Source organism: Cupressus sempervirens, chromosome 7, assembly GCF_028749045.1.
Source record: "Cupressus sempervirens isolate cs-2001-9-10 chromosome 7, ASM2874904v1, whole genome shotgun sequence".
NCBI classification, from domain to species: domain Eukaryota; kingdom Viridiplantae; phylum Streptophyta; class Pinopsida; order Cupressales; family Cupressaceae; genus Cupressus; species Cupressus sempervirens.
The window spans coordinates 544534523-544542234 of NC_143124.1; positions in this window are offsets into that span (position 1 = coordinate 544534523).

Genomic DNA, 7712 nt, shown 5'->3' on the forward strand with positions numbered 1-7712 from the left:
AGTATATTATTTTTTCTATATATTACATAATAATTGATTTATAATAGAAATTACTTACAATGATTATAAGATGAAGTTGTGATAGAGTGAGTTGATATGAAGAAAAATTTCTTAATATAAATGTAATTATGCATGCCAAACATATATGCCATCTAATTGTACATAAATTTATGTGATAGTGTTATAAACAAGGGGCGCTTGCGCCAAAGTTCCTACCTTCATGATTTTAGGGTTGATTGAAGTAGGTTTTGGTTAAAATATAATGTATTTAATTTAATAAATATAACAAATAAATAGTAATGAGAAATATAATATTATAGTACTAAACTCAATTAAATTACAGAGTATAGTTAGTATATTATTAAATGATATAACTGCAATGATATATATTAATTAAAGCAGTAAAATAATATATAAATAAACATTATAGTATCATGCTAAATTAAAATTAGATGACATCGTGAAGAAGATGAGATAACATATTTTTTGAGCTTCATCTTGATATCTTTTGTTTATGCTAGAAAACTAGTTGGGTTGAGAAGCCATGCAAAACTATAAGGATCAGTAATCATTTTGAGAAATAAAAAATAAAAAATATAATATATGTAATGTAATGTAATCTATAATATTATAATATAGAATAAAACTTAGTTGTAAATTATATAAAATAAAAGATATTAGAATGTAATAGCTTAATTCCTAAAGTTTTTATAATGTTCTTAAATAAACTTTAATAAATAAATAATTATGAATAAAATAAAATCTAATATATTTATATTAAATTATTGTGATTAAATATTTATATAAATATTCTACTTGACAATGAATAATTGAAAAAGTAAAATTAAAAATTGAACATAATAATATAAAATATTAAAAATCAAATAAAACTATATTGAAAAATATTAAGATTTGTCTAAAAGAACTCTCTTGATATTTTATTCATATATAGATATCATATTTGAATTTGGTTTTAAATTTTTTTATAATGTTCTTAAATAAACTTTAATAAATAAATAATTATGAATAACATAAAATCTAATATATTTATATTAAATTATTGTGATTAAATATCTATATAAATATTGTACTTGACAATCAATAATTGAAAAAGTAAAATAGAAAATTGAACATAATAATATAAAATATTAAAAATCAAATAAAACTATATTGAAAAATATTAAGATTTGTATTAAAGATGACATAAGTCATGACAAATGTGAAAAAGATAAAATTGAAATTAATGCATTCATTAATAGGTGTAAGAAAAATGAATTTTTTTTTGAAAAGTTTATCCACTTGTCAAAATGTGGAAAAGAAAAGACTGCAATTAATGAATGCATTAATAGAGGTGATGGGAAAAATAGTTGTATTTTTCTTGAAGAAAATTGAATTTATCCATTGCCTTTTTCATCATGAACCAATAGAAATTGGGAAAAAATGTATTTTTCAATTTAAAAAAAGCTTGCAAATTCATAAACCTTTTGCAAACATTAGTATATGCATGAAATTTTTAGTTTATTTGAACTAATATGGAACTTGGTGATTCCATTAGTATCTTGCGGAACTAATAAGAATACACATCTTAAATTCAGCATATCCATATCACACACCCACACACACATTAAGAGATTAAAAACTCCAATTGACTATCTAATCTATGCCACAAATCTGCCATAGGTATTTAGACATTAATATCTCATAGAACATTTTTATCTTCTTATTTTGTCACTAGATAATTAAGATTTTTATCATTTACATTATTTTTTTCATCTATTTTACAAAGATGATCAATTTCAATTTAAATGATATTTAACTTTTGATTTCAAGTAGAATAAAATATAAACACTTATATTTGTTTTAAATTCAAATTTTTCTATTATAAAATCTTATATGCAATTAATGACTTAATTAAAATTTTACGCAATTAAAGTGTGATCTAAAATGTCTATTGAAGAATATCATTAAATTTTATTGAAGTCACCTATTTATTTTATCACTTGATAAATGTATGCATTCCAATAATATTATTAAGATGATAATAGTTACATCATTTCTTATATCTCTTATACTATATTCTATGATTATAGGATCACTAACTTTAAGTTGACTAATTTTTATTTATTATCTAATTAATTTGTGTGATTATGTTATGCACATCTAAAATCAAACCATTTCAAATAATAATAATAAATTATTCAAATACACCTTCATGTATATTTGTATTAAATTATTCAAATGCACATCTAAAATCAAACTATTCTTGTTTGTATTATATTATTTTTGAACTTCATTTCAATTTGTTTAAATAATTAGAGCATAATAAAACATGACAAATGAAAATATATACAAAGTTTATTCTAAAAGCTTTTTAACTATCTCATTTTGACACATGATGGTATATTTACATCCATGTATAGAATTACTCCGATACTTAAGATGTATATAAATTTTACATCCACTCTACTTTCATAAATTTGTACTTCTTTGAAGTAAAGAAATGGAATTGAGCACCTATGTTTGCATAAGATTTTTCTTTTATTTAGAATCTTAGTTTTTTTTTTTTTTTAATCTTCAAATTACATTTACTTTTGCATACTTCAAAAAAATTATGTTTTAATTTTAAAAAGTTTAAATATTTCTGAAAAATACAATAACGAGTTATTTATTTTAACTTGAAAAAAGTATTTATTTTAACTTGAAAAAAGTATTAGCTTTGCCTAGTGGGGCTAGTGTCGTCTCTCTTTTTAGTCCACACTTATACTAAGAAAATTATTCTTTTGTCTATAATCTATGTTAACATGCTTTTATAAGCATTTAAATCTCTTGGGTACCATCACGTATAGTATCCATACTCATATGGCATCTACAAAAATATTTGTGTCATACATTATAGAATCACTTATGCCATCATAACATCTTCATGTACCTCTTGCAATAACAATGAAAAAACATTTCAATCATGGGATATGTCATTCTATTTTTTTGTTGATAGAATGTTGTTTAAATAATTTTGATTAAAGTAAAAAATAATGTTGGGGATAGTATAATATAGATTTAATGGTACCACTAGAAAACCTTTTCTACATATTTAAACAATATTAAGGGTCACTAACAATATTAACATTTTTCAGGATAGGTAGAAAGAATAAGTGGGAATCACTTATCAAGTTAGATGTGCAAGACATCCCAAATGAAGGAAGTCATTTCTCAAGTTGTGAACTTGAATGTACACCTATTGGAGATGATAGTAAACAACAGATAGACTAGTGTGCTATTATCCCTCTTGAGAGGCTCCCTCACTTTGTCAAAGGGGAACGTTTATTGGATGGTACTGAAACAACATTTATACGTAAAAGGATTTTGGAGAGTAATTTGATAGAACCTACTAATCATGCCACAAAGATGTATTCAAGGTTTGTCTAGCTTTAATAAATTGATTAAGCATGTCACTTTTTTTTATATCCATTAATTTATATTTTTCACATCTATAAACAGTTATCATTGTGCTTTTGGGCCACTAGATAAGAGAAATGCACTAGAAAGCAAGGGAAGAAGTCACAATTTTACTCAAAAAAGGGGTCGTCAAACTCACTTTAATGTTAGGGTTATGTATGGTAGACTAGATATTGCAATAATTACATATAATGAATTTAGTCATCAAGATGCCAATGGTGAATTTTGTCATAGAAAAAATTGACCCTTCTGGTGATCCGAGGAGTAGTTTTGCACCAAGGTTGTCAAATGAATGTAAATCGTATATTGAATCCTTACTATTGATGGGTGTGGAGATTGACACAATATGTGAATGACATTACCTAGATTCTGGTCTGACAAAGTTGATGAATAAGAGGGATACTTGTTTGCCAAGAAAGGATGTGTTAAATGCATGGAAAAGAGTATGTTCCCTACATTCATAGAAAAATAAGGATGATGCAAAAAGTGTATGTTTGTAGCATATAGAGGAGAAAGATAACTTCTTTTTTATAAAACACCAAAAAAAAAAAAAAAGTATTCCATTTATCATAGGCATCCAAACACCATGGATGCAAGAGATGATGGTGAAACATTCACATTATTCAATTACTGTGATGGACTCCACATTCTCAACAAACAAATACTATGTGAGTAGAACAATGTTGATTGTATTTATGAATTTTAATTTAGCCATTAGTTTTATTTGTCTAAAAAAATAATATATCATTTCTTTTTTCATGTGTAGTATCAACTTTATACTTTGTTTTTATTTGATGAACAAGAAGCAGGTGTACCAGTTGCATGGGCCATATCCTCAAGAAATAAAGTTGAGGATATAAATGAATGGCTAATAGAGATGTATAAAAGAGGGAAACAATATAGAGAAGATTAGCATGTCAATGCATTCATGACAGAGGATGCTAGCGCCAAGATTGAAGCAATAAGGTTTTCTCCAACCTTAGTTTATAGTTACAAGAATGCAATTTCTTAATATTTAGTTTATACATATATATGTTTTCCAATTTTTAGCATAAACAAGTTTCAATTTAAGAATTATTTTATTAGAATACTACTTATGAACTTTGATAATTAATTGTCTTGTAGATTATCCTTTAAATGTCGAGTGATGTTATGCATTTGGCATGTGTGTAGGGTATGGTTGAAGAATGTGTACAAGTAAGTTAATATTTTATTAGAATATATAAAAAATCACATACATAACATCATAACTCTATATTGTGTTATATAATTCATATTTGTTAAAAATAAAGATGTTGGAACAAGAATATTTGATAGATGGGGTGAGATAATGTATGCAATGAATGAAAATGAAGATGTCATTACTAATTTGATAATGAAGTTCATAGAGGAATTCAAAGAAGAGAAGGAATTCATTAATTACTTTCAAAATTATTGGTGCCATGATGAGACTCGCATTGGTACGACCATCAAGATTATATTTTATAATTTTATGTATTTATATAATTTAAATTAATTATTATATATGCTAAGATGTCACGTTTGTTTTTCTAGCAATGTGGGCAAAAAGTTTTTGAAGCTTCCCTCATGCAAATCAAGAAACTAATGCTTCAATAGAGTCATATCATTCCCACATCAAGAGTCGACATCTAAGTGATCGTTCTAGGAAATGCACAAAAAGAATGGATTGGCCCATCTATACACTTCTTCATAGAGTAGAGCCACTCTATAAAAATAAAAGATATTTGCAACAATCTAGATTTTTAACCAACTTCAAAAAGGAAAGATATTACATAACTGCTTTAGAAAGATCACAATTAATACCAAATACTGATTGCTATCTAGATGATTAGCTACCAAACACATATAAAGTTAGAAGTTAAACTATTCCAACAAAATGGTATTTCATAAAGAATTTTGGACCAAATTTGCATGTGTGATTATGACTGGGCAAAAAGAGGAAACACATGCAAGCATGTGTTGAAGATCTTATATATTCTAAAGAGGAACACACACGATGAAGTTGTTGGTTAAGTATCATTTAAAATTCAGGATTAATTTATTTACATTTTATTTAAAAAAATCTATATTGACTATATTAGTCTCATTTAAAATTACAGAAGCTTCTACTCCATTGGTCTTTGATGATGAGGAAGTCATATGAAGATCGAGTCATGACATTAATGTCATTGGTAATGATCAATATGATCTATATAGTTAAATATTAAATGATTTTATGACTCTCAACATTAATTATGTAATATTTCAATTGTAGATGGTTGTATACTTTCTAGAAATCAAGATGTGCTTGAGGTTAACGTTGGTGAAGGCGACAAAACTGGTAAATTTCAAAACTATCATTTTTAATGAAATTTCAATATTTATCAATAATTTTGACTTTGTCATTGTTAAATTTGTATTGCAGATAGTTGGAATTCATCTACTACTATCAATGATAAGTTTCAAAAATCTGTTGATTATTGAAATTTATTGCTAAAAAATTTACGAACTAGTGATTATGACAAAGACATCTTTAGTCAATTTGTTGACAAATTTAGAGAAATTCATGCATCTCTTGCTTCATCTTCCAAATTTAAACCAATCCCCAGCTCAGATAACATATCTATGAGACAAATAGCACGATGGTTTAGTCCAAGCAAAATGAAAAAAAGTCATTCCATTCACCAAAAGCATAAATCCCTCTCTAGAAACTTAAATAGTAGAGTTGAGGAGAATGAAAATTTTGAGTTCCACTCTATAGGATGTAGAAAGGAAAAGAAAAAGAAAAAGGTCACAAATCGCTCAAGTATAGCTATTCAAGAAGAAAGAGATATTATCAAGCAACAAGGTGAGTATATTTTTAAGAAAAAACATTTTAGTAATTACATAGCAATATTTCTTATTTTCATTTCATGTATTAATCATATGTCATTGTAGGTTTGGGTGATCAAGAAACTATTCCACAATGTCAATTACCTTTCTCCATTAAATCTAAACCATACAACAATTGATGAAGTGCAGTTTCCAAATGGTAAGCTTTTAGCTATTAAGTGTCTCTATTCCTTTTATATAAAAAATATTGGGTTCATAGTTCTAACCACTTTTGTATGTACAAGATACAATTATTAGAGATCAACCATCAATGATCAATACTATCCCTGTCCATACCTTTCAACAAGCTATTGTAGGTAGATAGTAATTTTAATATTGTTTAGATTATTTACATAAATTAATTTTATACTTGAACATTTTATCTAAGTTAAAATATTAAATATAAGTTTTTTTTGTAGATTTGGATGATCAACAAGAAGCTCAACAACTTATGTTGCCCTTCTCTATTGATCTTAACCAAACATTAACAACAATGGATGTAATAAATACTAGACATGGTAATGACATTATATAAATCAATGAGTTATCAGTCTTTAGTTTGTAAATTTATTTTGCCAAAGTTTACATATTAAATGTTCATATTATTGCAGGATTAGATGATGAACAGAAAAATCAAGAATACATGCAACCAGATTCCAATGAATCTAATCAGGCATCAACAAAAAATGATGCAGTAGAAGCTAGATATGGTAATGAAGTTATGAAATAAACATAATTATGAGTATTAAATTTACAATTGTATTTTAAATTTATTGATGATATATATTAAATGTTAATGCTTTTGTTGAATTAGATGATCAACAAAAAATTCAAAAAATGTGCAACCATATTTTATTGATCTTAATCAAACAATAGCAAAAATGAACACAATGCAAAGTAGAGATGGTAAGGAAAATATGAAATGAATTTCAATCAATTGTGTCTTTAGTTTGAAAATGAATTTTATTATTAACACAATGCATTTGCAGGTGTTGATGATGTTTATATGGAGGATGGTGATCAACACTTTTTTGTTAATTTATTGAAGTGATAAAATTGGTTCCAATTAGAGGAGAGTTTAATATAAATCAAGACTAAGAGCTTCACTATAAAGGATTTTCAAAACATATTGTATTATTTTATCATCCAAATATTACACCCTTGATTTTGTGCTTTTACAAGGGATTTGATTTGTCTCGTAGTGAAAGCATTATGATGCTTTGAGTTATATTTTTGACACTATAGTTGTTCGTCATCTTCACATATTTATGTTGTCTTTGAACTTTCCATGTGGCATTTGATTAAAGTTAGCATGTAACTTTTAATCCAACTTTAGTATTGCAATAACACAAATGTTGAAATAACATATATGTATATGGTTATGA